Raw genomic sequence first — 10295 nt, forward strand, 5'->3', positions numbered from 1 at the left:
GCACAGGAAAGACACGGACCTGTTGGAGCAGGTCCAGAGGAGGGCCATGGAAATGATCAGAGGGCTGGAACACCTCTCCTATGAAGAAAGGCTGAGAGAGTTGGGGTTGTTCAGCCTAGAGAAGAGAAGGCTTCAGGGAGACCTTATTGCAGCCTTTCAATAATTAAAGTAGGCTTATAAGAAAGATGGGGATAGACTTTTTAGTAGGGCCTGTTGCAATAGGACAAGGGGTAATTGTTTTAAACTGAAAGAGGCTAGATTCAGACTAGATATAAGGAAGAAGTTTTTTATGCTGAAGGTGGTGAAACACTGGAACAGGTTGCCCAGAGAGGTGGTGGATGCCCCATCCCTGGAAACATTCGAGGTCGGGTTGGATGGGGCTCTGAGCAACCTGATCTAGTTGAAGATGTCTCTGCTCATTGCAGGGTGGCTGGACTAGATGACTTTTAAAGGTCTCTTCCAACCCAAAGTATTCTATGATTATATGATTATATGATTCCATCTGACAATGGAGGATAAGGACAACCTTCTTCTGCTAGGTTTGCAGAAGAATTAATAACTTCATTAAATGAACCAGCAAAATCGGTAACTTCCAAGTACAGAAAGATTGTTTATGTCTGAAACAAGATACATAAGCAGCAGGAGGCAATACACTTTTTGTTTTCCACCTGTGTTTAGAAATTGTCTGTCTTGAAGGGAAGACTATTCTTGTCTGTGTTCATGTTATTGTCACTTCTGATCAGGACAACACAGTACCCACTGGGCTTCACCACTCAGCAAAGAAGATGTTTCCTGCTCTGCTTCATGTTCAGAACAAATCTTTTCTATTTCCCCTCTCTCCAGTCCTCTCTGTAGCCTAATTGCTCAAAGTTTCTAGCCATTATGTTGTACATATACATACAAACCTACCATATCAATCTCTTCTGGGAAGCTACCTATTGTAATGTGACAAGAGAACCTGGCCCTAGTGGACCGTATTATGTATGGATTGCCTTCTGGCTTTGAATACAATTAATGCTATATATTTTGACTTTCAAGAAGGGAAATCAGGGATGAATCAGTCTGACTTTCTTGTCAGGGACGTACCTCATGGATGAGGGCATTGGATGACTGTGGAAGTTCCTAGTGGAAATGCATTAATTTGAATGCTTCGGACTAGTAGGGTGAAGACCGGAAAGTGTGGAAATCTCCAAGAAGTCCTTAATTGTGTTGTCCTGTTATCTTGGTCTGAGCATCTGCTCTTTTTTCAGACTGTGCCACAAGTCATGTAGATATTCTTGGGGCCTTGGGGTTGGCAGCCAGAACACACTTTGATGAGTCACAAGTGCTTAGCACCTCTGAAAATGAAAAGCCACACAGACAAAGGAGACCGTTGATGAGGAGAGTGCAAAAACTCCCTTTTACGTGCCAGTGTTAAGGTAACTATGTAAAGCAATGGCCCTATAAAAGAAATAGGCCTGAAATAGTAACCTCCTTCAACATAATGTAAGCCCCATGAAATCAGTACCAATGGCTCCTCTGATCCTGGCAAGAAGGCTGCCAGCGTTGAGAATGCAGCTTGAATCCCTTGTAACTCCCCCATTTGACTTCATATTCACAGTCTTGTGTAGGCAGTTGAGAGACATATGTGACCCTCATCACAAAAATAGATCTTATTGATGTTCACCCTTTGCAGGTGCCTTTCAGTCGTCCTGACAGTATTTCTAAATTGATTTGTTGAAGACTTTAAGGGAGTTGACCATTTATTTTCAAGAACATTGGGCCTTTTTGGGGAATTTGATTTGAGGTACCTTCTCTTTACATTGGTGAGCTCCTATTATGTTCCTGGAAAGTGACTGCTCTTATGTGACCACTTCCTCCTTTTCTGCCATGGTTTCCCATTACCTGGTGCTGAAGTTGTCTACTAACAGCTGTTTGAGACTAGCTCCTTGAGCTGTTCCTCTAACGAGCTGCATTAGGTGACTGCGTGGACCAAGGCAAAACATGTAAGGTTATGTGAAATGTGCAAACCTAACACTCATGTTATTTACTCCTTCTTCAAGCCACACATGCCCTATAGCCTGTGACTTCACATCTGTCCCCATGATATATTCCCATGTGTTCTGTACATGTCTTGGTGCTCTTGAACCTCACTAACCAACAGGAAGGGACGCACCAGGAGTTAGTTCATCATGTACTATGGGGAAACTGGCCTTTCCTTTCCAGACCCATCTTCTGGAATGGATTTCCAGGCTTGTGGTCACTGTACAACCAGTTATGCTGGAGAAATTTGGGGTTCTTTTTTAACCAAGTAACTGTAAAAATGGTTAAAAACCATTAGTAGTCATAGATTCTGGGTTATTATTCCTGCCTGAATCACAAGTGCTGGTGGAGAATAAAAAGGGGACCAAAGAAATGTGCTGTATGAATCGGTCTGACTTTCTTGTCAGGGACGTACCTCATGGATGAGGGCATTGGATGACTGTGGAAGTTCCTAGTGGAAATGCATTAATTTGAATGCTTCGGACTAGTAGGGTGAAGACCGGAAAGTGTGGAAATCTCTGGATTTCCACACTTTCCACTAAGTCTAGGGAGAAGAACAGACCCTTCAACCAAAATGAAATCCTATCTGCTATCTATAAAATCATCTGTCGCAATAATCAGCCGTAGCTGAAAAATCCCTTCTTGTTATGTTATGTTTCTGTTGGTGAGATTAAGGATGGGCAGTAGCATTTACCAGGCTTTGAAGTATGTTACTGCTCCTGCATTTCTTCTCTCCTAGATTAGTCCTTAGACCTGCCCTTAGAAGAAAAGTTACTCAAATTTCTTGTTTGATCAACTGGCTATCAGAGCTGATCTTTGCGTACCTTATCTTCAGGCTGTTCCTGAAACTCAGCTCCCTTGGCTCTTCTTGGTGCCTTTTCTTTACAGAAGGGGTAGAAATCAGATCTCAGATCTTTTGAGTTTAAACTGAAGTTGTAGAAGAGGGTGGGCTCTGTGGGAGATGGTCCTCCATAGATCCATGACTGCTTGTCTGCTCCATGTGCCAACTAAAAGTGTTTTGGGCAAAAACCACTTTTGTATTTTGAAAGTGAGGATGAGTTGACTATGCTATTTGGAAATGAAGGGATAGCACTTGCGGAACGTATATGGGTTTGCAGGTAGATTTTGGCAGGGAATGAATAAGTGGTGAGGCAGTATTATATCAATACATGGAAGACTCCTGGCAGAAGAGATACATACCTGTGGTTTTTTACTGCTTTTTTTTTAATTGTGACAGAGGTGTGGTGTTAGCCTAGCTGTACCTGTAAGGACTTTGCATGAAGCTGGAAAATGCAGCATAAGACTTTTCCTCAAGTCATTAAAAGCAGGCAGTTCATTGCCCAGAGCATCATATAATTTTTCCTGGCCTTAATGTTTCTGTGATTTGGGGTACACTGGCATAACTAAAGTACGAGTCTCTTTTTACTCTTAAGTCCTGAGAACGTTATCACAGGCAGAGCTGTTTACCCATAGCTTTTTCTAAGGTTAGAGCAACTCTTCAGTTTGCCTAGCAGCAGTTCTCATCAGTATTCAGGACCAGAACGATACAGTAAAGGAGACCAGGCAGCATATACCACAGTACCTGTTTAAATATATTTTGAATTATTAAAGAAATATTTTTATTGTAGCTAGGATAATCACATATGCAGAATAGCAAGGTCAGTGCATGAGAGTGTTAAGGAAAAACAATAAATGCAGCAGATAACTAGTTTATCTCTTGGGAATGTTATTTCATGCACTGACAGATCTTCCTCTTTAACATCAATCTAGAAGGCTGAGTTCTGTGAAGTGCTTTAATTAACCTATCATCATGTACTTATTTATGGTGTCCCCAAATGATATTATCAAAATACAATAGTCTATTCTCTACCTCCACTCTATAAAATGTTCCAAGATCTGAACATTTATACGAAATAGTGATTTTTGAAAACAAATATTTTCAAGCCTATTTTATATGTGTATCTTGGCATGCTGTCAAACTTTAATTGCCAGCAACCAGGGAAGGCATATACTCTTGAAAAGTAACAAGTCCCTGTTACTTCTTTTCATCTGGTTATCTGATAAAACTCCTTTAAAATTAGTATTCAGCACCTCAGAATCCATGCACACAGGGCTGGTATAATTTGTCTTTCTGACACGCTTAACCCAGCAAGTGGGTTCCTCGGTGTCTTTGATAGAACAGTAAGATTAAAGGTAATTATTTCACTTTCTGTAAGTCTTCGCACAGTGATACAAGAATCACTCCTCATCCCTGCAGTAGGTCGGACCACGCTTATTTGCTTGCTGTAAGTTTGATTTTAACATGAGTGGAACGGTGATATGAAAACCACTTGGAAAAATAAAATGTATTATTGCCCATAACTTTAGTTTTGTGATAACCTTTATATAATTGTATGCTCCTTTTACCAGCCTAAGATTTTCTTTCTTTTAATTGTCTAGGAAAAACTGTCTCTCATTGATTCTACAGTAAATGTAAGAACAGCCTTTGCTAAGTGCTGCCAGTATGCTCAGCCTTAGTACATACAGGGAGATATATGTTTTGTAGCCAAAGTAGCAGATAATAGCAGCTTCATCTTTTGAAAATTACATTTAAAAAACTGACACCTTGCATTCAAATACTTGCCGTGGTTTTCTCTGGGTATGTTAGGTTTTATCAGTAGTGTGAGGCTCAGGAAGTCATTCATTAGTGCTATATTCAGTCTCACACTTGTACCTGACTGCAAAGTTAAGAGTCAGTGTTATTAACTTCTAATGATGCCATCTCCTGGTGAGTGGCGCCTGTGCTGGTGTTGTGATCTGGGAGCAGTACAGAGAAGATAGAAAACAAACAGCAAAACCAACAGGGCTGATAAAAACGTGACTGAAGTAGGAGCATGCGCACACTAAGAGTTTTGCCTTGGAGTATGGAGGCAGACTCTGTGGTGACAGATACTTTATTAACTGTCAGAAAATAATCCATCAGTTTTTGTCAGTTGCTGAGGGCAGTTCATTCTTCCTATGCACTTGTACAGTGCCTAGCACAGCAAAATCTCAATCTTGGTCAGGGTTTGTAGGCACTCTACTAATAATATAGCCATGTTTTGACTCAATGATGTTGCTTGCAACTCATGTTCATGGCTTTTAATGTTATTGTTTGCAATGACCCAGTGTACAGATTGCTAATAATGTCTCATCTTCTTCACTCCATTTCTTTGGGCTTTCTGTTTCTTCACCTGCAGTACCTTCAGTGATTGTGGCATCAAAGACTGCTCCAGGATTGCCTTCATTCACTGGGCATGTACATGCACGCACCAATGTGCATGCAACAGTGCCAGTTCATTGGCTTGATAGACTTTCAATAAGCAGCCTTTCTGCAAATACTGGATGAATCTGAATTTTTAACAGTGGTAATGAATGATGTCTTTGTCTCCTGGTGAAAGGTACACTGGTTGCATTGGGGCACCCTCTGTAAAACAGTGAAAATGGCTCTGTCAGTCCAACAAAGTAATGGGACTGAGTATCTTCCCATATGATCCTGTGGGGGATCAAGTTACTGGTTATTCTTGCCTTCATAATGGACTAGGCTTGCTACACTTTTCATTGCGGTATATTTTCATATCTTAAATGATGCCTATATCTTTTTTTCCTGGAACTTCTACAAATTTCAATATTCTTTACAAAGTGAAGATGACAAAATGGCATGTAACATTCCATTAGCGGTGTCACTACTGCCAAATACATAATTATATTTTTCTCTTGTCCCCATGGGATATTGTACTGCTTACACACTGTAATGGGAATTCATGAGCAGATTTTCTGCCCACTGACATTTAGTTCTTTCCATTGTCTCTGCATTCCAGGTTGCTGTCTTCTTTTGAAAATAGGACCTACAATCTTTCTAGCTAACTAAGCTATTAGCATTAAAGCAGTGATTATGTAATGAGTTTTGGCTTGTCTAACTGTGGGCTCCCCTTCACCTTTGCTGCATGTCTCTGCCACATCCCTGTGTCAGTAAAGATGTTCTAGCTGGAAACTAGGCCAATAAAATCAGAAAAGAAAATTTTGGATGGATAAGTGAGTGGACCTGGTAGACAGCATGGCTGTGCCTGACACCAGTACAAAGGGGACAGTAGACACGTCTTTGTGGCCTCATTATCTCCTCAAACTATTTAATGAAATTGCAGCATTGGGTATATACTTTGCACCTGGAATTTGCATTTGCTACCTAGTTTTACCTGCGTAGATGATTCCCTGTTGGAGCTGTTGGACTGGAGTTTGGCCTACATACATTTTAGCACTGATGTCTTACTGTTGAACTTTTGCAGTTGTTTTTGGTTAGCGTCACTCATGACAGGCATATCACTAGGAGGATGTGCTCAGATAAAAGGAGAACACAGCATAGGAATGTACTGAATTGGCTTTTGTTGCATGTTATTGCACTGCTGAAGATGTTGTACTGCACAGCATTTCTGCACAAGTCTTTTTTCCACTGAGTTGCTACTCACATGTCCACACAGACAGAACTGGGATATAGCCTCTGTGAAGAACAGTGGAAGGGAGGGAGCACACTCCTGTATTTCTTTTTTCCTCTGAAAACCGATGTTAAAAGCAATAGGAAATTTCCAGCTGTGTTACCAATATGTGTCATAAATGTTATTGACTAAATTTAGCAAACCAACACCAGCAGAGCAGACAGGAAAACAGAGCTCAATCATCACATGGCCTTCATAATCTACCTTCAAAGCTAAAGACAATGTTTACTGACACTTTGTTTTCAAGCTGGGATTTCGTCCTTGTACAAGAAGCTTTGTTACTGGTGCTGCATTATACAGGTTTGAGGTAAGGGAACATAATGTTGTGACTGAAAGAACAAGGCTGATGTGTAAAGCATGGGACTTGACAAGTCTGTTAATCTTCCTTCTTTTTTTAAACTTTTTGGTCCAAGAAACAGTCTTCTGAATAGTTCATATACAAAGTCAGGTGGGAAGGATCTTTGACACCTATTCTTTCTGATCCTGACTCTCTGCTTGTTCTGTTTAAAGATGCTCTTGCAAAGATTGTCTTTCCAGCATTGTACTATTTCTTCATCTTTAATTAAATTTTTCATGATACTCCTTTCCACACTTATTGGAAAGACATCATCTTGGTGATACGAAAACAGGAAGCACAACTTCCTCCACAAAACTTTCTAGAATTTGACTAGACAGTTTCTGTCAGTACAGGAGACAGAACTGTCTGCTTCATTGGTCTGTATATGAAATTTCCTCTTAATTAAAACCTTTTGAAATGCTGTATGAGTAGGATGAGTCACATAAAGCTTTCTGTTTAGTGGGCAGATACAAGCATCATATTGAAAAGAAGGGGCAAAAGACACGCTGCTGGTAAGAGATGCAGGATATTAAGTGCCATGCCTATGAAGGAAGTTAATGTTCAGCACTGTTGTGCTATGTCATGACAGAAAACTCTGTATGGATGGGTTGAAAATGTCTCCCATAGTCCTGCCAGACCCAGCCTTGTGACTTGGCGCCTCTTGGGTTGTATGTCTATTTCTGCCCAAAGGTCTCTGTGCCTAGTGAAAGGTGACCAGGTATGCCCCAGGCAACGTGTGAAGCTCAGAGAAGTATCTCAGCTGGCAGAAAAAGAGATCTTCTCAACCAGCTGCCAGGAGGCTCAGTAAGGACAATGTGCCTTCTCTAACTAGTGGGACTATAATGCTGGTGCCTTTCTGGCTGTTTGCTTTTGAGCCTTTACCAGTGCTTCTGTCCTGGTGGTACATTCCCAACATTTCATCCAGATGTTACCATATCTGAACTGAAGCCTCACAGGCTGATTTATAAATTGTAGTTTTGTAAAGATGTGGTTGGGCTGCAGCAGATGAAGACAGCTGCTAATGAAAGCTATTGCTGTGCCAGCATGTACCTGAAGACAAATGCTAGGCCCAACACGCATAAGGCATCTGGTTTTATTCCAGTGGCATACGGCAGCTTCACACCCTTAACAAGAAGTCACCCTCACAGCAGCATCAGCCAAGGGCAAGGTCAATCAGCAAAATGTGGAGGGAATTACATGTTTTAATGTCTTCTTTGGCCAAGAATGTGCTTTGCAATCACAAGGAGTACTCATGACGCTTGGATAATTTTGCAGAGTGCACGTATACAGCTGCTCAGTTGTCATTAAGTCTCCCACGCTCATACATGACTGTGCTGTAAAAAGGTGAGACAGGCGGTGAATTACAGGCGATGATTGCAGGGTGACTAGATAGGCCTCCACAAGACATATGCCTATAACTTGCAATTCACAGGGCTGCTCAGTACATGAGCCAGCCTGCTATACTATATCACCCTTCCAATAAACGGAAGCCAAAATATAAAGTTGCTATATACTTGCTTAGGCACATGAAACTGGTGGGTGTAATGATCCAGACACATAGCCTGCTGACGCACTGTTACAGTCACCAAATGATGAATAATGAAATGTGTGGGGGTGTACCTTAGCAATCTTAAATATGCCAATTAAAAAAACCAACTCTGGATAAACAAGTGTGGGAAATTACTTCTGTAATTTCTGTTTTGGCTGGCTGGAAAAAAAAGGCCTTTTTCACAGTTACAGGTGAGGGAAGGCTCTTGGCACCTATGGGCACCATTAACACTTCTCAGGGACAACAGAAATTCATCTCCCCTTGCTAGGAATAAAGTCACCTTGAGAGATAACCATCAGATACTTAAAGAACTGAATGAGTAACACTTTCTCAGCATCTGGTGCCTGCAAGTTAGTTTTTCAGGTTTGTATGAGGAAACCTTGGTGCACTAGATGGCCTTTATGCAAAAAGAATCGCTTTCTTTAAATGAGCAGCGTGTTAAGGGCAGATGGCAGCATCCCCCTGTGGACCTGTGCTGGGCTGTGGAGCTCCAGCTCTGGGGGCTCTTGGCTGCAGAGGAGGTAGCCCCCACTGCCATGCTGCTCACCCGGTCTGGGGTCCTTATCAGCGACGTGCCCCAAGGGGTGGTGGAGGCTGGAGCTATTGCAGGGGTGAAGCTGCGGAGGCCAGTTGCGGGCTGCACCATTTGTTTTAGTTTTGGAGTCAACTGCGAGGAGCGAAAGGTCTAATGGCTCTGGGGCCTGTGAAGCATTTGATAAATATTTCTCTTTGAGGGTCTTCCTCCTGCTCAAACGTGGCTGCATATAGAGAAGGCACATGCATGAATTTGTGGCAACAGATGTCTATTTTGCTGGGACGTGCCATGTTTGACAGGGTGGCCTATAAAGAGTTCGCATGAGGCTGGAGAGCAAGCATCACTGTTTGCTATAAACAAACCTTACCAAAGTGCCTGTAATTGCAGTGTTAGAAGGTTGGCCAGGCCTACATGGTAGCAGAAGAGGAAAATAATACTTTCTTTTATCTGTTCTTGCAAACAGCTGGAGACAGATAAAAGCGGAGACAGTTTTAACCTAAGCAAAGATTGTGACTGTGTCCTTTCCTTTGTTCCTCAGTGCTTTCTGTTTTCTTCCTTCTTAGTTATATTTTTATTTGCAAACGAGACTATGCATGGGACGGCTTCTGAATGCTTTTTCTTTTTTCCTCTTTTCTTTTTTTCTTTAACTTAAGGAGATACCTGTTTCTCCTCAAACTGAACTCCTGTGTCTGCCTCTGCTTCAGAGGTATGCAAGGACAACAGACTCTGTGCTCTGTTCCGCCTACTCATGGCAACTTCCAGAGCCCTGACACAAAGACCAGACAAATATCTTCCACAACTAACCATCACTGAGGATATGTTTTGCATAGTATGGTAGATGTAAAACAGGCCTGAAGTAATTGTTTTCAGATTTTCCAGTAACACAGAATGCAATGGTATAAGATATAGAGAGAAAAGGAACTGTTATCTTAAAGAGAAACAAAAACCTTCTGTCACTTCTTCCAAGTACACAGAAAATTTTCAAATCCTAGCATTCAGAGTGAGTAGTGATTTACACTGACATTAATTAGAATCACTTACCAAGCTAAGTTCCCCATGCAGTGCTTTGAAACTAGAAACTGTACCTTGCTGTTTCTAATTAGATGCCTTAGACCGATGTTTTGGTACAGTAGGAAAATGTTGCTTTGCTAGACTTTTCAATTGCACTAATAATTCAAGTCATACCAACCCAATAATGTATAGCTCCATCAGGGTGACTCTTGCAGGTACATAGGCTCATCTACATAAGAAGTTATTCCAGATCAGCTTTTCCTGATTAAATCTGCTGTGGATGCTATTGCAACAGAAATAGCTCTTCTGTTGTAAAACCTGTATTAGACC

The sequence above is a fragment of the Pygoscelis adeliae genome, unplaced genomic scaffold, assembly GCF_000699105.1.
Source record: "Pygoscelis adeliae isolate BGI_AS28 unplaced genomic scaffold, ASM69910v1 Scaffold45, whole genome shotgun sequence".
NCBI classification, from domain to species: Eukaryota; Metazoa; Chordata; class Aves; order Sphenisciformes; family Spheniscidae; genus Pygoscelis; species Pygoscelis adeliae.